The following is a 23,998-nucleotide window of genomic DNA, read 5'->3' on the forward strand; positions in this document are numbered from 1 at the left end:
GGACGTTATTACAAATATCACTTCCACGGGTCTGTGTTTTTTTGTTTTTTTGACGGGGCGATCCCTTGGAAATCGGAACGGGAACTGAGCAGCTTTTTAAAGATCCTCACCAAGACCTCAGGAGCAGATACAGAAAAAGTTCTTTATTTCACCGGATTCTAAAGCGATCCCATAAGAGGAGTGTCCCGCCCCCCTTTTTTTTTCGGTTCTTCACACCGCCTGCCTCATAGATCCCTCGAACGAATTGACCACACGGATCTACTTTGTATTAAGAGACCTACCTCTGCCACCGCGTCGCAAAGCCCAGCCCTTCTTTCCACCACGGGTCTCAACACTCACGTGGAGCCTCAGAACTCCCCCCACCGAGGCACAAAAAGCCCCGCCTTTCAGCCGTTGGCCGCCTCTTATTGGCTGGTGCGAGCGCTTACCATTCCGGCGGCGGGCGGGCTCCTTTGTGACGCCACAATCAGCTGTTTGAACGTTCCAATTTCTGAGCCAAGATCAACTGGGGATTCAGCAATAACCGAAAAATAATAATACGAAAACTACATTTGGGGAGGGAGAGCGTCCGGATGCAAGGGCATCTGCATGTATCTTGCAGTGTTTGCATATCTTCTGAGAAGATCAGAGACACAATTGACATTACCGCCGCAACCATCTCCTTTTCTTGCTTAATGTTTAATTTTTTTTTCCCGGTGGGGTGTCTTTTAAAAAAAAAAAACAATCCTCAGTTCTATTATGAACCTTAGTTGTTGATTTCAATTAAAACTACCTCACAGACTTCGCCTAAAGCTGGTGCTTGAAAAAAAAAACTTGTAGGTTTTTTTTATATGTGTGTGCTTGTGGCGTGATTTACAAAAGAGTTGATGACATTAAAAGGCAAGTGAAGGTAAGTGATGCTCTCCCTCTCTCCGACAGTTTATTTTTAAACTGGGGGACCCTCTCTCTCTTTGTGGGAAAGAAACCACCTGCGATAGATACTGTATGCTGTTGCTCGGGTCTTTGTTTCTTTGTTTTCTGTTTCTTTTGCTTCAGCACTTCATATTTTCTTTTTCGCAGTAGCGTTTGGCATTCAGTTTTGATCCCGACTTTCTTTCTGGGGGGACATTTTTAATTGTCCTTTGTATTTGGCAGTACATCTTTGCGCCTTGGTGCTTCGTTGTAGATTTCTTAGTATGTTATGGACGCGTTGTTGGTTTCATCTTCTGGGTTAGCAGGAAGAGACCAAGCAGTCTTATTCGGCGGTAGCAGAATAGATCAAGATCTTTGTGTTGAGTTGAGAAACCAGACTCGCTAGGTATGGCGCGGGGTGGGGGGGGGGAGAGGCTATTGGTGGTATCTTGTTTACTTTAAACCACTTGCGGGTGAAAACTGATGTGTGTGCGCGCGTATCATATTAGCGTTAAGGTTTACGAGACCTCCCAGGTTTAAAAAAACAGGTGCGCTGATAAACCGCTTCATAACACTTCACAATGAATGATGTTAGTTCATTCGGGAAAGGAATCGCTATTCAACAAAAGGCTGTCCGGAGAGAGGGGGTGGGGGAATGTCAGAAGGAGCCCGCGAGGAGCTCGGGATCTGAGCCGTTGACTGGCTTCCTCGAGTCAGTCGGTGCAAAAAGAGCCTTTTGTCTTTGACTTTCTTTGGGGGGAACCATCAAGGAAGAGGCGCAGCCAACCCGCAGAAACGACTAAAATTCGGGGAGAGAAGGAAGGAAAGATGCAGAGAGGAGGAAGGGAAGACGGGAGTGGGGTGGGGGGGGAACCACCCCTCGCCTTGTTGGTGCGGAGGCTCGCTTCTCCCTCTCCCTGAGGTCATAGCAGGCGCTGCTGGCGGATTGGAAAGGGTCCCTCGTAAATTAGCTGCAGCTCCTTCAGAGCGGGGACTTTGCGTTCAGTTGTAGCCTTGAGCGCCAGCTTCCCCGTAGCTCTGCCAGGGGAGAGGGATTACGCACCGCAATCCGGCCGGCTCTCTCTCGCTAGGTGGGGAGGTGGGATGGGTCCCTACAGCTAATGCCCAGCTAGATGTAAGGCGGGCGGCTGTTGGCCCGGTTTGCTCGGTCTCTTCCTTCCGTTTGTTTTGGCTTCGCTGGCGATTTTCACCTTTTGTGGAGCTTGGGCGAAGGGACTGGGTTTTAAGAAGTACAACAGCTATCACTCTGGTTTTTCAGGCGCGTCCTTGGATGGACTCGGGTAAGGCGGAGAGCTGGAAAGAACGGAATCTGGAACTCCTTCTTTTGAGATCCCTGGCAAGTAGCGTTGGGTAAGACCAGGCAGGGCCTTGCGTTTGCTGAAAGGACTTGACTGTTGAGTGACATCAGCTTCTGAATTAAAGCCCACTACGTCAGATACAATAAAGCAAAATGGGTGTTTTTTTCTCTTTAAAGATGAAACAGTGGGGGGGGGTGGGGGAGAGAAGGGGAGCAATCGTGTTAAATGATAACTTTCTAGATCCAGTTCAGAAGGGGAAGAGGGGAAAAAAAAAGAACAAGCGCGTAATTTCGTGACTTTCCCTGTGATTCCTCCTCTTTCTCGCATCCCCGTTGTCTTCTCTTGCTGCTCTTCTTTTGTTATTCGCTTCTTCGTCAACGGATTAAGATTAAAAACGGGTTTCTGTTGCCATTGGCTGCCTGGGACTGAAAGCCTGGCTTGACGGTCTCGTCATTTGCATATGACATTGTGACGTCACCAAGGCCAGCCCTTTCCAATCTCCCTCCTCCCTCTCCCAACCTACGCATGCTGAAGCTGTCCTCTTTTGACCTGGGTGGATGGGCTGTCACGTTTTGGAGTGCTGGAGTTTGGGCCTGGCCTGGGCCTGCGGGGAGCAATGTCACCTTTTTATTTTGGTATCGCTGGAAAAAGGAGATTTGACAGAGGTATCAAGTAAAAAACAAGTGTGGAAGGCTGAGGAGGAAGGACATCAAGATCAACTTCTCTTCATTACCGATAGCTTTGCAGGGTAGTTCATATTTCAGTTCATATTTTAGCAAGCATAATTTAATGATACCAGTGGCTGGCAAGTCAAATCTTAGCTGCATTGCTAAAATGGGATCTGCAAATGTGGGATTTTCAAAAAGCTAATGGAAGGGGGTGGGTGGGGGTGGAAATTTGGATATAATTAATCATGGCTGGTTTAAAATGTGACACTTGCCACAATTAATATCAAAGTGCAAATTATGCTTCTCCACGCCCTATTTGTGTCCTTCCAGTTTAGCTTGAAATAGAATTCTTTTAATAAAGTTGCCTATCCATGACAAGTCATGGTAAATGAGTAATTTGAAATTTATGCACACACACAAACACACTTTATAAAACTATAAACTGCTCCGAATCAGAAAATTACTTATGTTCTATTATTTGGCATACTTTCAATGGCACACAGAAATAGCTATGACACTAAAATCCTACTCCACTTAATCTTATTCTGTAGCCCTTTCAGTGTCTGAGATTTTCATGGGCATTTCCTAATCACATACTGTCACTATGTTTTCTTATCTTCTTATCAGGAATTTAAAAAGTTATTTTACATTTAAATAGCACTAGGCCTGAAATCATGACTCTTACTCTGTGTGAGAGGAAGGCAGGGGAACAGATGTATTTATTTTGAGATGTCATTGTTACACTGAATATTATTTAACCAGTAAGAATGCCTTCCTGAACGGAAAGACCTTGTTTTCATCTCTGCATTGATTAAATAATTAAGCAGATGTTTTTGATTTTGATATTCTGGCTGAGAATTATTAGAGTCAAATTCTAGCACATCTGAAAGATAACAAGATTGTGAAAGTCTGAAGTGTAATTTTTAAAATGCAGCCACATTCAAATAGTTTAGGTTTTGCTGAAATATCAACATTTTTGACATGTATGGCTTTATATATACCAAGCATCATACACTCTATGATGTTCATCTGATCTGGCTGCCATTTGTTTTTATAGCCCATGATTACATATGATACCAAGATGTCTAAAATAGTAGATGAACTAATAATGCTAAGAGATCTGGTAATATATTAATTGCTATATTAAAGTAAACCACTTGTGTAATAAAATAAAAGTATAAACATTTTAAGTTTTGCTCTGCAGCTGTATGGACTAGGAAAGTACTCAGAAGTTCATCTGTATCCTTGAAATTACAAATGATGGATTTGGACACACCAGGTATATCAAAGATGAACTGCAACTGTAAAATGTAAATGTAGAATAGAATTTCTGTGACATTACTCGTGTTCTTCTAGCTATGGAGTTCAGCTATCAGCTATGTTTGATGGCAGTCTCTTAAATCCGTCTCATTTTAAGAAAAATATCTACCTGCTATAGACAAAGATTGTAAAGACTACATCTTGATATAAGAAATACAGTTGAGTAGAGATACCAAAGTGAGGGGTGAAGCTATTTTTTGCATTAACTGTCCTATTTGAATAGAAGCTGATGAATTCCACAAAGGTCATAAGCACATAGTATTTTTTTATACTGTGATGATGACCTTATGAGTATTCTTAGGTATGTTTTGTAAAATTTTCCTTAGCAACCATTAGTGGCCATTCTCTTCTGAAGTTTCTACTAAAAAGTCTTCATTCTAAAAATATTTTTTAATTTAAAAACTCGGACTTGGCTGATTACCAAAACAAGACCTCCCTGCTCCTTTCTGTATCGTTCTTTTCCCATCCTATGTTCTTATCTAACAGGATAATTTTGGAAAGCCTGGTCTTTGTAAAACAGAACTCGTAAAAGAATTAAGCTGTGGCTTGAAATGTTCAAATCAATATACAACCCATTGAAATATGAAACAAATTTCCAATAATGCAGTAGAGGAGAAATCCAGAAGAACATAGTGCTAGTACTTTTTTTTTTATAGAGCTGGTATTGATGTCATCTTCCAGAGCACAAGAGTACCGTAATGGATAGAATTTGGTTGCTCTATCAACTGAATGAGGTGATGACAAGGTCTTAAAGCATTAGAGTCAGATTATATAGAACAAAAATAGACAATGTGGTGTCCACATCATATCAATACCCAGCACTTTCCTTGGTCCTCATCAGACTCATAGTCTATCTAACTTTTAAAAGATTTTTTAAACAAAATTAAATAGAAAGGTGGCCCATTGTAAACCATAGTGCCACCTGCTAGCCTCATATTTATTTCCTCCAATGATTTTTTTTTTTTGAAGCTATAAGTGTTGGGAAGCTAGAGAGCATGCTGAGAGGCTAGTTTACTTTCTGATAAATGTAGAAATATAGAGATATAAGTGGCCACATTTGTAGCATAATTATTTTGTGACTAGATAATTCTAGTCACATAGCAACTGTTTTATAAGTACAGGTAATTCTTGATTTATAACAGTTCATTTAGTGACTGTTCAAAGTTACAACAGCAGTGAAAAAAGTGACTTATGATCGTTTTTCACACTTATGCAGCATTCCCACCATCACGTGATCAAAATTCAGATGATTGACAACTGAGTTACATTTATGATGGTTGCAATGTCCCAGGATCATGTGATCACCTTTTGAGACCTGATAAGCAAAGTCAATAGGGAAGCTAGATTCACTTAACATTATTACTAACTTAAAAACTGCAGTGATTCACTTAACTATGGCAAGAAAGTGTAAAACGGGGTAAAACTCACTTAACATTTGTCTCACTTAGGAGACAATAATAATTTTAGGTTCAATTGTGGTTGTAATTTGATAACTACTTATATGCCTAATGCATTTTCATAAAATTCAAAATATGCCCTCTGCCAAAAATGTTGCCTATTCAATACAGAATAGATCAATAATTTTTAAAAAAATTAAAATGCTGAATACGGTCTTCTTTTTCTTTGATATAATTCATTCTTGCCTCTGTTTAAAAATTAACCTTCTTTTAAGATGGATTTCATTTCCTATTAAAAGTGAGAGATTGGATTTCTACTAGCTGAATTACTTTTCTTAAAACTTTACAGTTTCTATACATTCATATTATGCAGTCAGAAAAAGCAGCCCTAAATTCAACACCATGAACTGTCAGGAAAATGTGTACAGAATTCCAGCCGCTTGGGTGGTACTGCTAGTCTTGATAAGGAATCATTATGTAAATATTTAAGATACGCTCCTGTCCTCCAAAGTTGTTACTACACTGATACCAAGATTCCTACAAGCTGTGTAGTTTTCGAGCAAATCTTAAAATGCTAAACAGAAAAGTCTCTTTTTTTCTCTCCCTTTCTCTCCTTGGTATCATGTAATAACAACTTCGGAACACAGGAGGTTATCTTACCCTTTGCATCTCTTTGCCAAATATTCTTTCCTAGTTTTTTCTCCCAATTTTTCAAGGGCAAAAATACGGAAGTGTAATCAAAATGAAATTAGAAATTGATTTCCTGTCTAAATTATGCACCAAATACCTTTCTGCAGCCTGAGAACCTGGAAATATAGAGGGATTCAATTAGGCTAGCTAGGAAATATGAGAACTGCAATCCCCACTTTTCTGAAGGTACCAAAATGAAGAAAATTGTGCTACACAGTTTAGTTCTCCAATAGCCAGTTCAGCTTTTGTCATTTTTTTGTTGTTGCTTGTAGAATAAGTAATAGATGTTTTCCTGGGTGATGTCAACTTTTGCATTCATATATTTATAATGCAATTGATAAAGTGAATGAGACTATATCTTGCATTTCCATTTTCTTACACACTAAGAAACTTTGCAGTATATATTGGTGTTAGATTTTAAACCTGGCCTGTTTATTGCCTCATACATCAAGCAATATGAGAACATTTTGTGTATAAATTAATATCATCTTTCCGATAAAATTTAACAGAGGATTTCAGAGTGTATTGGTCATAAGTACCGACAACCATTTGATTATTTAGAATTACAGTTATCTGTTTTACATCTTTCTCCTGTCCAATAGATAATCTAATACATTCAAAATTACTAGATGAGGTAGGAATTAAGGATAATGACAGTAAAATAAAAGTGAGCCAGGAAAGTATGTGAATATTGTAATTCCACAAAATTTCCCTCGAAAGAAAAATAATTTGTATTGGCTGCAACTCTTTCTTTTGTGCGATTGGTACAGGTAGTCCTCTATGTACAACCATTTGTTTAACAATTGTTCAAAGTTACAACAGCTCTTTAAAAAAAGGACTTACGATTGGTTCTCTCACTTATGACTGTGGCAGTATCCCCACAGTCAGGGGATCACAATCCAGGTGCTTGGTAACCTGTATGTATTTGTGATGGTGCAGCATCCTGGGGTGTCACATGATTGTTATTTGCAACTTTCCCAGCCAGCTTTTGACAAAGACAATGAGTGGAGCTGGATTCACTTAACAACCATGTGATTAACCACAGCAAAAAAATAAATAAATGTAAAACTGGGCATGACTCACTTAATTACCACATTCTTAATGCTGGAAATTCCGGTCTCAATTTTGGTCGTAAGCCACAATTAGTATTGCTACTAATTAGATACACTTTTTCAGTTAAAGTTAAGAGAGGCACTCCACTCTTATATGCAGAAAAGTTTACTTAGGATAAGCTTTTTCCCACCTCACTCACAAGTGTAGATCAATTGCTGACTGGGGAAAGGGAAGTGATGCTCACATAAATTTGTGACAAGGAGGAATTAAATTATCCCTAATGTGAGAGATGCATGTGTAGACATAGCTGAGAGCAAACCAGAAGGAAGATTTAGAAGCCGTGTATGGTAAAGTTGTATAAACATTAGAAAGGAAAAAGGCAGGGCAAGTTTTAAAGCCTTTCTACTTTTATAGAAAAACAGGCTTTACTGATGGTTTTCCATTTCTCAAGTTGTATAATTGGGCTGATAAAGCTGGCATTATGCTTTGGTGGTGATTCAAGGGGAGTGTCCCTTAGGCAAGCCTCCATGAGAATCGCTTCCAATCGATGAAGAGACCATGTTGTTTTCCTTCCCTGGAGAGAATGGTTTTTGCATAAAGATAGAAATGATTGTCATATGGATCAGTCACCTGAGGCACATCGGCTTCACTTTGTCTCCATCAGGGAAGAGCAACATGCCTAATATAAAATTTAATTTTAAAAAGGGAAGAGCAATATGCCTTTTCAAGATGAACCATCTTGCTAAGGCAGATCTGTACCAGTGGTGAAATCCATTTGTTTACTACTGGTTCTTTGGGCGTGGCTTGGTGGGTGTGGCAGGATACTGCAAAATCTCCATTCCCACCACACTCCAGGGGATGGATACTGCAAAATCTCCATTCCCACCCTACTCCAGGGGATGGATACTGCAAAATCTCCATTCCCACCCCACTCCAGGGGAAGGTTACTGCAAAATCTCCATTCCCACCGCACTCTGGCGCCAAACTACTCAAAATTTCCACTACCGGTTCTCCGAACTGCTAAAAATTTCCGCTACCTGTTCTCTCGAACCTGTCAGAACCTGCTGGATTTCACCCATGATCTGTACCTGCTACTGTTCAAACAGAGGCAGGTGGGTCTTTTGTCAAACAGAACACCCTGCTTGCTGGTCCTTCCTTAAAAAGAAGATTGGGTTAGATAGCCTGCAAGGTTTTGATTCTATGTTAAAACTATGATTCTAAGTTAAACAGGACAGTACAGAGTTTGACAAGACACCAGTGTGGGCAGGCAGAACTATCTAAATGAGTTGTTTCCCACTGCATTCCAAAGATCTTCCTCTGGAACAATGTTTTAGAAGGATTGGTTGTGTCTGAAAGATTTGGAATTCGGTGAAGGAGATTAACCCAATGTATTTTAAGTTCCATATCAGAGTTTGGAAGTCTGTAACGGGCCCTTATGCTGAAAAGGAGAGGAAAGTCACTGTCTCCCATGAGTTTAATCTCCTCTCCCTGACAACAGATGGCTATTAAGCTTACTGACCCATAATCCCAATGGTATCATTTCCTCCTCCCCCTTGGAAGGGAAAGGGGGATGCATATGGTTATTCCCCCATCCAGCCTTATCCTGGGGCAGATGCTTTCGGAACTAGGTCATCTACAGATGTCTACTCAGCAGGTTTATTTTGCTCATGCCCCAGCATAAGCCAAATTTCTAATATTTCTGATCCCGAAGGTGCTTATGCATTTCTATCTAGATGTTCACAAGTAAATGTCATGCAGTTTAAGGGGATTCTTGGGGCCAGCAAGGAAGAGCTGGCATGAAATGAAGGTTATGGCTGCTACCTATTTATGATTGATTTTATTTTGCTACGATGGAACTTTCAATTAAATGCAGCAGTTGTATAAGGCTCTTGTTAGTGTTTCAGCCAGTTCTGCTTTTATTCCAAGGGATTTGTGGGGAAAGATCAAAAAATCAAGATGGTTTCTGTGACTGTACACTATTCAATACCTATAAAAATGGGGATATTGGTACTTCAATTGCTTAGTTGTGGCCATTGTCTTGCCTTTTTAACACACACATCCCATTCAAATGCTCCTGTTCTTTTCCATTTTTCTTCTCTAATGCTTGAAAATCAGTGAGGATTTTCAGTCTTTAGTTACTATTTTGGAGGCTTTTTCCACTGCTGAATATTTTATATATATATATTCTGTGAAGTGAACCTTCATTTTAATGGATCTACTCTAAAAAAAGGAAAACACCTTCTTTGAATCAAGCTTTTTTTCTGTTCACTTTAAGGGCACATTCATGTACCTCTTTTGGCAATAATATTGATATGGGTTGCCACTGACATTTTCCTGGATGTTTTTGCAGATATTTTCAGGTGGTCTTCTATCTAAGTGTTAACTGAGTTCACTGGTTAGCTTTTAGATAAAGGAAGCCAGGTGCTGCCATCAGTCTTGGTGAGTGCCTTAGGTCTAGGACTAAATTTGGTACTCATCCATTGTGTATACAAATTAATTAATAGCATTAGTTTGTGTAGTGTGTGTTTGTTTGCTTGTGGCCCTGGATCTTTTTTTATAATGTTTTTAAATAATTTTTCTATGTTCGCATTATTTTTGCTGTAAGCCGCCCAGAGTCCCTTGGGAGTTGGGTGGCATAGAAATGTGATAAATTAAATTAAATTAATTTGGTTCCCCCCAAGCCCAGGCCTTGGATCTTTGGTTCCCCCTAAGCCCAGGTCATGTGTCATCTTTGACTCTGGACAAGGAGGCCATTCCCTGGACTAAGCTGGTGTGCAATTTGGGGGGAGTCCTGGACTCACAGTTCCTGCTCAAGGTATTAGGTGGCAGCTCTGGCTAGCAGGACCCGTGCACAGCTTTGTCATGTGTGTCAATTTCACCCTTTTCTGGCCCGGGAGGCCTTGCTCAGAGTTATTCATGCTTTGGTCACTTCCCACTTGTATCTCTGCAACACACACCACAAGGAGCTGCCATTGAAGACCATTTGGAAATTACAAGTAATCTACAGTGTGGCAGCACATGCAGTGATTGATGATATCCCTAGGTTTACCCATGTTACATCCTTGTTGGGCAAGTTACACTGGATCCTAGTTTCCTTCCAGATGCAATTCAAAGTGCTGTTTATTATTTTTAAAGCCCTATATGGCATGGGGTTAGGTTATGTGTGAAACTAAGAACATCTGCCCATTCTGGAGATGCCTGGAGGCTGTGCGGATCTGGATGGGGAGGAACAGGCTCAGACTCAAACCATCCAAGACTGAGTGGCTGTGGTTTCCAGCATCCCGATATAGTCAATTGACACCATCACTGACTATTGGGGGCGAGTCTTTGGCCCCCACGGAGAGGGCTCGCAATTTGAGCGTCCTCCTGGATACGCAACTGTCCTTGGAGGAACATCTGACGGCTGTTGTCAGGGGGACTTTTTATCAGATTCGCCTGATCCGCCAGTTGTGGCCCTTCCTAGATCAGGATTCCTTGTGCACAGTCACTCATGCCCTCGTCATCTCTCACCTGGACAACACTCTCTACATGGGGCTCCTCTTGAAGAGCATCCGGAGGCTCCAACTGGTCCAGAATGCAGCCGCCCAGGTAGTTACGGAAGCTGCATGGTGCTCCCACATAACACCTCTCCTGCATGAGCTGCACTGGCTTCCAGTGGTCTTCCGGGTGCGCTTCAAGGTGTTGGTTATCACCTTTAAAGCGCTCCATGGCATAGGAATTGGATATCTTCGAGACCGCCTGCTGCTACCAATGGCCTCCCACCGACCTGTGCGCTCCCACAGAGAGGGCCTCCTCAGGGTGCCATTGGTCAAGCAATGTAGACTGGTGGCCCCCAGGGGGAGGGCCTTTTCTGTGGGGGCACCTGCCCTCTGGAATCAACTGCCCCCGGAGATACGAAGAATTCAAGACCTCGATGTCTTCCGCCGTGCTCTGAAGACCTATCTTTTTCAGCAAGCCGGGCTGGCTTAACACATTTTAAAATGTTTTTAATAGGTTTGTTATTGTTCTTTTAATTCTGGGGCCAAACGCATATATATTTTTTAACTATATTTTAATGTTTGTATCTATGTTTTTTACTTTGGCTGGGCACCGCCCTGAGTCCTTCGGGAGAAGGGTGGTATATAAATTTGATAATAAATAAATAAATAAAAAATTCTACCAGATTGAATAAGATGGGCCTATTCAAGTCTCTTCACATAAGTCAGTGGTGGGTTGCTACCGGTTCGCCCCTGATTGGGCGAACTGGTAGCAGCGGTGATGGGAGGCTCTGCCCACCCGCCCGGACATCTCTGTGCATGCGCAGAAGCTTTGTGGACATATGTGAGCGTGTGTGCGCCTGCGAGCAAAGTGGTAGCGACCGAAATTGAAACTCACTACTGCCATAAGTGTTGCCCTCTATGGGATCTGGGAAGTTGCCTTTTACATGGCAACCATCAAGCTATGAAGCACCCATCCCCCCGAAATTTGGCAGGTCCCCACAATATTAAACTTCCAGAAAAGCACTCACAAGTTCCCCCCGCCCTAAGCTCTAGGACAGAGTGAGCTAAGTTTAGGGTTTTTTTAAATTTTAATATCTTTGGTTTTAATATTTTTTATTGTACAGATGTGGTTTAGCTCTTTCAATCTACATTTTTCTCCATCCTCACTTTGAATGGCCAACGTAACAGTATTATCAGGATTAGCAGATGTTAATCCACTCCCTAAACTCTTTTCAATTGCAAGTGTATTTTATTTTCCAATTTAAGATGGAACTTTGTAAGATCTCTTGATAAAAGCCTTGCCTCTGAAATAATGGTGAAATGGAAGGATTCACCCCACCAGATAATGTAATTTCAATCCAAATTAAATTTAAATACATCTCTCTGATCCAAATTAAACATAAATATCATCAATCTCTGTGGCTCAGAGTATGTGCATTTCCACCATTCCAAGTAAATGTATCATGTTGTGGTTCTGAAGTGAAATCTTAGGGATGCCTTCGTAAAAGAATGCTCCGTTGAATTCTAGCACTTTCTATCAGGAGACCATGGATTTCAATCAGGTTTCATGTGCCATCCATGTTTTTCATTGTAATAAAAGCTGGTGGAAAGGCTGTGGCTTTTGGCAAGTAACAGCCTTGGGTTATTATCACATTTGTTGGTTTTATTTCCAAATATGCAATATGAGCCAGCAGTATGCTGCAGCTGCCAAAAAAGCCAACACAGTCTTAGGCTGCATTAACAGAGGGATAGAATCAAGATCACGTGAAGTGTTAATAGCACCTTATAATGCCTTGGTAAAAGCACATTTGGGATACTGCATCCAGCTTTAGTCGCCACATTGTAAAAAGGATGTGGAGACACTAGAAAGAGTGCAGAGAAGAGCAACAAAGATGATTAGGGGACTGGAGGCTGAAACATACAAAGAACAGTTGCTGGAATTGGATATGTCAAGTTTAATGAAAAGAAGGAATGGGGTGACATGATAGCAGTGTTCCAATATCTAAGGGGCTGCCACAAAGAAGAGGGAGTCAAACTATTCTTCAGAGCACCTGAAGGCAGGACAAGAAGCCTTAAAAGCCTTTAAGAGCCTTGGTGGCACAGCAGATTAAAGCATTGTTAAGTAACACCAGCTGCCTGCAATTACTGCAAGTTCAAATCTCACCAGGCTCAAGGTTGACTCAGCCTTCCATCCTTTTGAGGTAGGTAAAATGAGGACTCGGTTTGTGGGGGGGCAATAAGCTGAATTTGTATAAAAAGAACACCACTTTGGGGGTCTTGAAAGCCCTACTAAGCAGGTATATACAAAAGTATGAAGGCTATTGCTTAACGCATTGTAAGCTGCCCTGAGTCTCCAGAAAAGGGCGGCATATAAATCAAACCAATAAATAAATAAGTAAGAAGCAATGGATATAAACTAATCAAGGAGAGAAACAACCTAAAACACTGATGACAAATCTATGGCATGCGTGCCCGAAGTGACACAGAGAGTCATGTTGCTTGGCACTCCAGTCGTCTCCCCAGCCCAGCTCCACTGCGCATGCACCCGCGCCTCCTGCCAGCTGCAGATCTTCAGGTCTCTGCTGTGCATGCACGAGGGTGGGGCGCTTGCGGGGGAGGCCCACGTGCATGCACGGGGACAGGGCACATAGGGGGCTATCACGTTGCATTTTGGGGGTTCACACGCATGCCCCACGCGCCCCATTTTGGGCCTGGAAAGGCTCCTGCACCAACCTGAAAGCCAAAACAGGGTGCGGGGGGCACGGGGTGTATGCGCAGTGGGCGCATGCACAAGGACGCATGCGTATGCACGGAAGGTGTGTGCATATGTGGAGGTGCTTGCATTGCACTTTGGGGGTTCGAGCATGCGTGCGTGCATTCGGCCGTGCATGCTCTTTGGGCACTCAGCACCAAAAAGGTTAACCATCACTGACCTAGAACAAAGGAGAACTTTCCTGAAAGTTAGAACAATTAATCAGTGGAACAACTCTGTTATTCTGTTAACATCCATCATTCTTTCATTTCTGATGTAGATTTCTTAGAATTCTTTCCTGGCCCCAGTTCTTTTTAAAATTAACTCCCATTTGTGTGTGATTTAATATTTATTCACTTCTTTGAAAGTTAATTAAAGAAGCAACTCTCCAGAGCTCACATGGCAGACGGTTCATGGAACTATATTTTCTCTGCTTATAGATACCAGAAGTGTATTAAAAGAGATGATAGCAAGAGCTCTATTTTCCCTTTTTAATGGAGAAAAAAATGATCAGGCAAGTTTTAGATTCATCAGCTAAGTCAAATAATAAATGAGAGCATCAAGTGAATTTCAGAGCTTCATTACTGAGAATTTCTATACTGAAATCCTGAGTTTTGTATGATATCTTTCAGCCTAGTTAATATTCTAGGTTGTTCAATGTTGCTGGCTAGGGAATTCTGGAAGTTGAAGTCCACACATCTAAAACTTAGCAAGGTTGAGAAACATTACCCTAGAAGTCAGATTGCTATGGGTGTGAGGAAGACAAGTAACTGAGTATGGTAAAAAATAAACATACATTTCAGAGTTTCTCATTCAAAAAAATGCAAGAATAATCCAGATGAGAGAATACCACAAGCCTGTTTGACCGTAGATACTACAAAAAATAATGACTATTTAGCACTTCTGTGGGAGACTTATCAAAAAATACCAGGAATGAGGGCTTCACCGGAGTGTTGATAGACTTCTCAGAAAAGAGCAGTAGCAAACCTTTTCTGTACTGAAGCCAAGAAAGCTCTTTGTTTCTATGCGGTCACCAGAAGTCGAGCTTGATGTGAAAGTATTTTTACTTTTATAGTCACCTAAAAAGCCTGACTAGTTCATTTTTAGTTGCTGCAAGCCAGCCACTACAGAGAAAGCTTTAGTGAAGCATCACTAACACAGACTGAGGATCGATGTGACGGTAGTTACATAACTGTGATTGGTTGGTCCAAAATGAAGGAATTGTTAGTCAGCATGGATTGACTGCTGCTATGCAAGGGAATAGCTGTAAAAATAGCTCTTGGTAACAAAATGAGTGAAAAAAAGACAACAAATTGGGTGCATTCACACAACATGCTGAACCAGGTCAGTTCAAAACATAGGAAATACATTGGCTCAACATGCTTAAACTTGGTTATTATTGTATGTTTTCTGCGTTTTAACATGTTATAGACCAGTGGTGTCAAACTCGATTTCATTGAGAGCCGCCTCAGGGTTGTGTTTGACCTTGGGGGGCCGGGATGGGTGTGGCCAGAGTGGGCATGGCCAGCTCGACATCATTCTTGTCGGGGGCGCCTGTGGAGGCCCAAGCGCTCTGCCAGCAAACATGGGCTCCCGAACTCCATTTTCACTGGCAGAGGGTTGCCGTGGCAGCCGAAAATGGAGCTTGGGAGCCCATGTTCGCTGGCAGAAGCACTGCTGCTGGTCCTTCGCTGTCTCCAGGCTGGCCCCGTGGGCCAGATCTAAGTACCCTGTGGGACGGATCCGGCCTCTGGGCCTTGAGTTTGACACCCTTGTAATAGACACTCAGTCCATTTGGCTATCGTTCAGTACATGTTAGGGCTACCAGAACTTTATCCTGCCAAAAACTTTACCATTAACAGCAGCAATGAAATGCTTCTTTCTTAATGTCTGAAGAAGCCCAAATATGGTAATCTTAGAGTTATGTGAACCTAGAAATGGGTTGAGTAACCAAGAGAGCTGGGTGAACAGAGCAACTTTGCATTACAAATATGAATCAATGTGATTCTTTGTTGTGCTCTGGGGAGTAAAATTTTGGGAGATTAGCTTCTGAGGCTCTGAGAGCTCAAAATGACTTTAGTGGCAAACAATGATCCTTTGAAACAGGACACATTTCACAGAAGTTGGGACAAACTGTTTCCTTGGAGAATATATATTTCTTTTTTAAAAACTAAAAACTACATTGACCTTTGAGGCAGGAGTTGCCTGCCTCCCTCAAAATGGCAGGAGAAAAAAGGTGGAATAATATATAAATAAATAAAGCCAAAACCTGAGTAAAGTCTGTAGAAAAACTAAGATAGGTTTGGAAAACGGTTAATTAAATCAATCATTAGTTACTTATATGATTGCTTATCACATTCAAAGTTGCCGTTTTCTGGCACTCTGGGGAGAACTCAAAGAGCTTCCTCAAGGTTTTTCTGGAGCCACATGAAGTCCTGAAGCTTGTATATTCTGCTCTATATAAACACAAACCTTTTACAACTCAAAGTCCTCTTGCACTTGATGTGGGGGCCATTGCAGGGGTCTCTGGCCACTTTGCAATTATTAAAAATATGCTCTGTTCAGGTACTCTTTTGATGTAAATAACTTCAGTGGGAGAGTATGTGATCCCCAGCATTCCTTTGGGATCCCTTGTTTGGTCAAGCAGCTCATGCAACCCATGAGCTGGGAGCATGATTGTAAGAAAAAGGCCTGCTAAACATCCCATAATTGTGGGGCCTGATTTGGAAGGAGCCATTTAAGGTCACGGAATCCCACACCGTGCTCAGTGCAGGAATTCATGAGTTTCTTCCTTAATATTTAGCCTAACATTTCGGTAACTACTTTTTCCACAAATGCACCATTCTTTTGAAGCTGGCCTTTTACCACTTACTATTGTGAAAATAAGATGCAAGCAATGCTTTGTTATTAGCAAACACACCAGCCTCTTGTTTTGTATAAACTTCTGCTTCCCTTGCCTCTTGTTCTCGTTCTGCAGCCCCTCTCGAGTTTGTGCTGCCTTAATGTTTCAGTACTCAGAATTCCCAGCTAGCATGGCTGTCTCAGTGCATGGGAAGCTCATGTTCCATGTTTGCTTTTCATATTCCTTCTTCTCAACCACTTCCCTGCTTTGTGATGGGAATGGACCCTCATCCCCACCCAATACTCTTGTCAGTTCTTTTTTCAGTGTCATTAATGGGACTAAATTGCAGAATGTTTTGCTGATGGAAAGGCTAAAGAAGATCATCACCTTCCTTGTTGAACTTCTCTGTGCAAGACTCCATTCAAGACTGGATGTCCCAAAGGTGCTTTTTCAAGAGGCAACTGGACTTTCTGTTTTTTTCTTTGAAGACGTTTTGCTTCTTATCCAAGAAGCACCTTTGGGACAACCATGACCTGGATGACTGAGAATCTTCATAGACATTCAAGACTGGAGTTCCTGGGGCTTTAAAGGAACCCTGGGAGAGTAACATTCAGGTACTTGATTATAAAACAAAGACTTGTGCAAACAGCATCTTCCCTGCTTTCCACTTAATGGGAATTCCTCCACAGACTGAATTGGAAAAGAGTATCCTACTCATGTAAAGACCTTCATGCTTGGCAGTAGCATATATCCAGGAAAAAAAATTTAAATTCTGTGCTGTTTGGTATTTCATGAGTTCCAGAAATGGCTATTTTTCAAAAGAAGAGTACTGTGTGCTAATACACATTAGTGCTACTAATACTTTTCCCAGAACAACAGTCTTATGACAGAAATGCTTTCCTTTTTTTCCATCAACGAGGCTGGAAAGACTTTTGCTTGCGTCTTCGGAAGCACCAAAGGCCATGGCTCTGAGTCAAACATGGTTATTTTAGTATGTAAGGCAAAATAACCTCCCCCACCTCCACTCCAGGCAGTATAATAATAATATTTACTAGGCAATACAATGCTACCAAATTGGATACCCAAGACAGCTACTTCATTCTACTTAATGGTCAGGCCAGCTTCTAAATGTATCTGACTAAAGCTGTATTGAATAAGTTTACCATCTGCTCAGAAATATAATCCAGGTTTTTCTGAGCCTGGAATATACAAGACCTCCACTATACATGAATAACTAAGAACTCATGGTCCATTGACCACATAGGAAATAGGTTTTGCAAACCAATAGTGTAATCTTAAACATGTTTACTGGAATGGGAATCTGATAGAAGCACTGTAGATAAGTATTTGCTCATCTTATTTGTTTGTTTAAATAACCTATGTGTCTGCTCATCTCACAGCAGTGACTCTGCCTAGGAATGTATATATGCTTAGGAATGTTCTTCTTGGAAGTCTTTTGAAATAAATGGGCTGTGTTTGTAAACAAAACATAAGATTGGAGATATGAATTAATGCCAGTATACTTACTTCATAAACATGTCACATAAATGATTCCTGTGCCAAGCTCTTCATTGTCTTCTGAGACCTATCCTGTGCTGCTTACTCCTCTTACTGGATTCATTTATTGGTGTCAGCTTAGATATAGATTTGCTGGCATCACAATGGCTTCCATTGAAGTTCTCTCCTTAGGTAATTGCTTCAAGCCAACCTTGCCATGGATAGGTCCCAGAAGACAATGAACAATAGGCTTGGGATAGAACAAATGTCATCATGAAGGAAAGAAAGGCAACTATCTGTTGCTGAGTGAAACCATCTTCTTATGTAAATTTAACTGGATAGACACATTAGGATGAATCAAGCGGACCTTCTGTAGACAGCGGAAGTGATGGAGGTAACTCTGGAAAAAGGCCTCATTTCTGTAAGATGTGATCCATATGTCCACTCATTTGAACAACTTCTAGAATATATGAAGAACATTTTTGGCTGGGAAATCGCATCATACCAGTTCTGACTCAGAATTTCCTTTCCTAAATTCTTCACTCCAGAATTCCCTCTAGGATAAACTGACTCATTTTCATTTTATCAGTTTCATTTTATAAACTGTATTTATAGACTTCTCCCTTCAAGTGGTTTTTTTAAAAAATTGCCCCTATCACTATATTTCTAGAAAAAGTGCCAATTGTTCTAGACAGTGCTAATTGATGTGTAAGTTCTGGCCACATAGTAGAGAAACAGAATTTTTTTCTCTGTGTCTTATAACTTGGCCAGTCTATCCATTTAAGGTCCCCCCCCATTCCTTGTTTTTGTAAATACCGTAAGTGTGATTCATTGAGAATTTTTAATACTGTAAATTCAGACTAGCCACTCTTTTTTTGCCACTGTAAATCTCAGTGAAATCATCTAACTGCTTTTTGCATTCAATTCCTTTTCTTTCAATATTATTTTCATGCTCCTCATTTATGCTCTCTTTTATCACCTTCTCTCCTATTTCCTGTTCTGTGTATTCGAACAAAATTTCTGACTTTTTATTATCCTTTAGTGATTCTCGCATATTTTTAAACATCTCAATTAATTCCTCACACATAAAAAACTCCATATTGCCAATTTAAGAAATTGTTAAAACTTTTGAATTATATCACTTTTAATTAAAACTTAAAATCCATATAGTCTCTTTTTGTTTTCAAATAATGTCCAATTCAAATATTTATCCAGTCCACTCCAAGTTAAAGATTTGTTATCTTCCACAGCCATTGAGAATCGAAATCAAGCAATGTAGAAAGACAAATACTCTTTAAAAGTTCTCACAGTTTCCAAATTATCTTTTAGTAGTCAAGGTCACAGCTGTACTTTCTCTTCTATCTTCCAACAAATATTGCAGTACTCTCTTTCCGCCAGCAGATGTCTCTCTCAAATCCACAATATTCTCAAACCAATTAAATGTCAAATCTGTCAAAAATGTTTTAAATCCACATAAAAAATACTTTTCCTCGGGTTCTTTTCTTTTGTTATTTTTAGTTTCTCCAAATCCAATTGTAGATATGAAACTTTTTTGGGCTTTGGTACTTTAGCCTCCTCTTTGTTCTTCTCCCTCCATAGAATTTCCCAAATGCCAATTAGCCACTCTTTTCAGCTCCAGGACACCTTTTAATGTTCCAATTCGAAATTTTCTTTTACCTGTAAGTTGGCCAATCACTCACCTGGTACCAGCACTTTGTTCAAACACCGCTCCTTCACAAAAACTTAGTCCGGTTGCCCCAGCTTCAGCTTCAGGTTGCCCCAGCGGCACCCCCGCTGCCAGTCCGAATAGCTGCCTCTGACCTTTCGAGGAACTTTCCTGTTCCTCTTGATCATCCGAGACACCTCTCCTTCTTCACCGTCCCTACAGGACGGTTCTGGTCTGAAGACTCCCCGACAGCGGTTTGCCTGGCTGGATTTTCACGGAACTCATCGGAGCCCGCTATTTTTCCAGCTGGTCTCACCGTGACGCTTCCGGGTTTTATACAAAAAATGCTTCTGAAGATAACAGTAACACAGTTGGAAGGGACTTTGGAGGTCATCTAGTCCAACCTCCTGCTCACGCAGGAGACCTATACTAGGGATTTGAACCGCCAAACAAAGATGTGTTACACTGAACTGATAGGCTGATTTAAAAAAACCTTTTTGTATGGTCAATATTAATGCACCTGTATTTTAAATTGTCTTTCTCAGTTGTTAAATTAGTTGTAAATAATTTTTAATTGTTGTTTCAAATAGATCTCTTGGCATTTTGAGTGTAGATATATTTTCTTGGCAGGGCTTTGGCCTAAAATGTTGCATAGATATATTTTTTGAAAAAATAAACGTGTAACGAATGGATACAATTATTCATTATCTACTCTGCTGTTGGTATGATAGACTGGACATAACTGAAAACCTGTAGTTTTGGGGAAAATGAAAACAATTACATTACATAATTGTTTAATTAGTAAGTAAGAAGTAAAATTGCTAATTCAGAATCTCTACTACATTCAATTTGGAAGTGGAATTGAAACTTGGCAGTATCTGAGATTGCTCTACCAAGTGAATTCCTGGATTTTTGATTCAAAGCCTTGGCTTAATGGTACCATTGTAAAAAAACGTTTTAGCAAACAATTGCAAATGTTCCTACCATGAAATGGCAGCAGAGTTCTGATCCATCCTTCTTTAGTAGTTAAGAGAAGAACCAGCTCTTGATGTTCTTCCATCAGTTTGGATGAATGCATTGCTTGCGTTCAAGTACTTGAAAAGATGGAAAGAAGCAAACTCTTTGGCTTTATTTACTAAGGATGGAATAACTTTAGAGTGGCAATTAAGAATGCTGGACTTCTATTTTCAAATCTCTCTTCAGCAGAGGAAGTGACCTGTCAGTTGTAATCCCAGGGTTGCTGTAAGGATTGTTGGCATAAATTCTCTCAAGGTTGATGTGAGGATAGCAAGCATGAAAATGAACTGGTCTTTTAGGTTTGGCTGGGAAGAAGTTAATGGATGTTAGCAGTAAAAGAAACTGTAGGTTTAAATGATTGCTGTACCACAAAATTATCTGCATTAGTCTTCTACCAATCTTCATCAAATCTAGATCAATGTTTTTCAACTTTTTTCAACCTTCGCAAGTTTAAGTTGGGTGGGCTTCAATTCCCAGAACTCCAGAGCCAGAATGGATTTCATCTCCTTTTGTATGCTGGCTGGGAAATACTGATCTAGATAACAGAAAATTTGTCTTAAAATTATTTTCAGTTGAGAAGAATGTGAATGAAACATTCCAGGGTAGACTGCAGTGGCAAAGAGATGTATAAATGTCCTATCTCTCTTACCTGTCTCTCAAAGTCTCTTTAAATTTCTTGGCTTCCCACACTTGGCTTCCCACACTAAATTTCTTGGCTTCCCACACTTCCCACGAAGGGAAGGATGTCCCCATCGTTTGGCTTTTTCAGGATGTGAAAGCAGCTAGGGAGGCTTCATGAAGATGGAAAGAGAGATAACTATAAACGCCAATCCCAAAAATAGCCTTGCCTTTCATCTCAAGCAATAAGATAACTTTTTTTAAAAATCAAGAAAATTTTGAAAGAAATTTTCAATTTCTCTGAAAATAAGATAGAAAAAACAACAACCCTGTTTCATATTAGAAGGAAACTGTTGAGGAACTGCAAGGCAGAAATAAATAACACTGGTTTAAATGTCAGACTGAAACTGCAGACTGGTTCTTTGTGGGGTGGGATTTTGTAATAGTAGAAATATTTGCCTGTGGGGAAAGAGTTGGGACGATTTTTCTTCTTGGAGTTCTTGAATTATAAGAGCAATCTATTTTCCCCAATCTAAAACCCATCAGTAAATTGGGTTGCAAAGCTGATCATGTCCTATGGGCAAGATGACTGGGATATCATTGGTTTTGTAGTCCAACTCATTTAGGGGCATTCAGTAAAGAAGGTTGGAATAGACTGATCACTGATGAACCTTTGTTAGTCTGTTTCTGGCTTCTAGACTTAGCCTACCAAGCTGATAGTTAACCGCAACAACAATAAAATAATACTAACAATTATGCCTTGATAGCAATTGCAGGAAGCCTTTTTGTGGCTGGGAAGATAGACTTCGGGGGGGAAACAAAAACACAAATGCAAGAAAGACTAGTAGTGGCATACTATGTCTGCAAGTAAAATAAGTGTGCTAAGTTGTTTTGCAAATTGTTTTAGTAAAAATGTCTGCCAAACTTCTGTTATAAAAGGATCTAATTCAGAAAACCACACAAAGAAACTTGGGGTTGTATATTATAAAACCTAATTATGATAGAATGAAGTAATAAGCAAGTTATATCACTGATCTATATAAAATCTAGATTTTAAAGAAGGCAATAGATGGTGAAAAAGAGGTAACTTTATCGAGAGTTCTGGGTTAAGCAACAGCAGCATGCTATAATTCTGTATTGTGGACAGTGATGACATTGAAATTGTTAATATCAGGTGTGAGAATATATTGGGGTAATGTTCCCAACATTGTCCCAACAGTATTGCTTAGCACATTGTAAGCCGCCCTGAGTCTCCGGAGAAGGGCAGCATATAAATCAAATTAAAAAAAAAAAATTGTGCCTTACAGAGGAGTTGAAACAGCAATTTCTAAAATCTTCAGCTAGTATGGTCAAATAATGGACATGTACCACACCTTGTTGAATCTTGCCAGATCTCAAAAACTGAAGAGGGTGCTTGGGTGAGAGGCCATCAAGAAATCCCATAGATGTGACTAGGTTACGGTTAGCCAAATAAAATATCTCAGAAGGTGGCAATGACAAATATGTGCTTTACCGATACCAAGGAAAATTACATGGAGTTGAGTACAACTGAAGGGAGATTTTAACTTTTTAATCCCAAGAGATGACCTCAAATTGGAAGGATTGATTGGAGTAGAAATGTTCAAGGAAAGAATGAAAGAAAGGGGTGAAAAAACAGGCAAGTAATTGACTGATATCCTGAATTATCAACTATTACTTGCAATATGAGTATCGAAAGAGATCCTGAATTGAGGACTTCCGGTTTCCTTGTCTTCGGCGTCGGCGGCGCTCTTTGAAGCTCCGCCAGCCCCGCCGCCTGTAGAGCCGCTTCGAAACGAAGAAGCGGCTCGAAAACTTCTAAATCCTAAAGGATTGAAGAAGAGAGACCGCAGGGCACCGGTTGAGCCCCTGTAACCCCCCAGGGAAGTTTCTGGGGAGAGAACAGGCGTGGCTCCCTTCCAGCCTGCTGAAACTCCGGGTGACGTGGGACGATTCTGCTTTTGCAGAACAAGCCGGCTGCAGGAAACTTAAAGCGAAAGAACCGGCTTTAACAAACAGCGAAATTACCTGAATCCTGAAATTTGGAAACGCAAGTATTAGCACTCTATTGACTTTCAATTTGAGAAATCCGAGTGAGTGAAAGTGCTTTGAAAAGGAAAAAAAAAAACATGGCATCTAGCCTCAGAGTTAACGAGCCAGTGAATGTGGATTGGTGAAGTTATCTTGTTTTGTTACAAAGTTTCCAAGTTGTTACAAAGTTGCCTTGCTTGTTATAAGAGAAACAACAATTTCTCCCTTTTTAATACTGGACTTTGCTCTATTTTAGTCTTTATTTGATTAAATCTGGGGGACTTTTTTAGAAGTTTTTGTGCAGGAGGGAAAGGAAAAGGAACCTCCCTCTTTAGAAAAACTAGATCACGAGCCAGGATGGCTTCAAAGAAGCAGGAAGGGAAGGCATCAGGGGGGGGATCCCCCACACATAAACATGAAACGCAACTTCCCCCTGCTCAACAGTTACAAACTCAGAAAAAAGAATTTGATGTGGGAGATTTAAAAGAATTTATTTCTAAAACTTTGGATGATAAATTTCAAAAATCTCAACAGGAGATAGATGATAAACTTCAAAAATCACATCAGGAATTTATGCAGGAAATTAATGAAGTTAAAGACATGGTGAATCAGAATCAAAAAAAGGTGACCAAAAAAATATCTGAAGTGGCGTCTGGCCTGGTAGAATTTATTGGGAAAGTTGATTTTAAAGTTGAAGAATTTAAATCAGAAGTTAATGTTAAGAATGGAGTAATTGATTC

The 23,998-nt window shown here is 40.4% G+C and overlaps 1 protein-coding gene across 5 annotated transcripts in view; it reads left to right on the top strand.

Annotated features, from left to right (window-relative positions):
- The first annotated feature begins 501 nt into the window (after nt 1-501).
- The window catches only part of TP53INP2 (tumor protein p53 inducible nuclear protein 2), a 38,506-nt gene continuing 15,009 nt past the window's right edge, over nt 502-23,998 (top strand). For 3 of the 5 annotated variants that reach the window (XM_070941683.1, XM_070941686.1, XM_070941687.1), the window contains exon 1: nt 502-889. The gene's annotated coding sequence lies outside the window, so the exon portion shown is untranslated. Of the gene's footprint in view, nt 890-1,527; nt 1,604-2,170; nt 2,263-23,998 lie in introns of those variants that run through there. The other 2 variants (XM_070941685.1, XM_070941684.1) reach the window with 2 other exon arrangements.

This window comes from Pituophis catenifer, unplaced genomic scaffold (assembly GCF_029215685.1).
Source record: "Pituophis catenifer annectens isolate HBS135680 unplaced genomic scaffold, rPitCat1.0.hap2 SCAF_3, whole genome shotgun sequence".
Lineage (NCBI taxonomy): Eukaryota > Metazoa > Chordata > Lepidosauria > Squamata > Colubridae > Pituophis > Pituophis catenifer.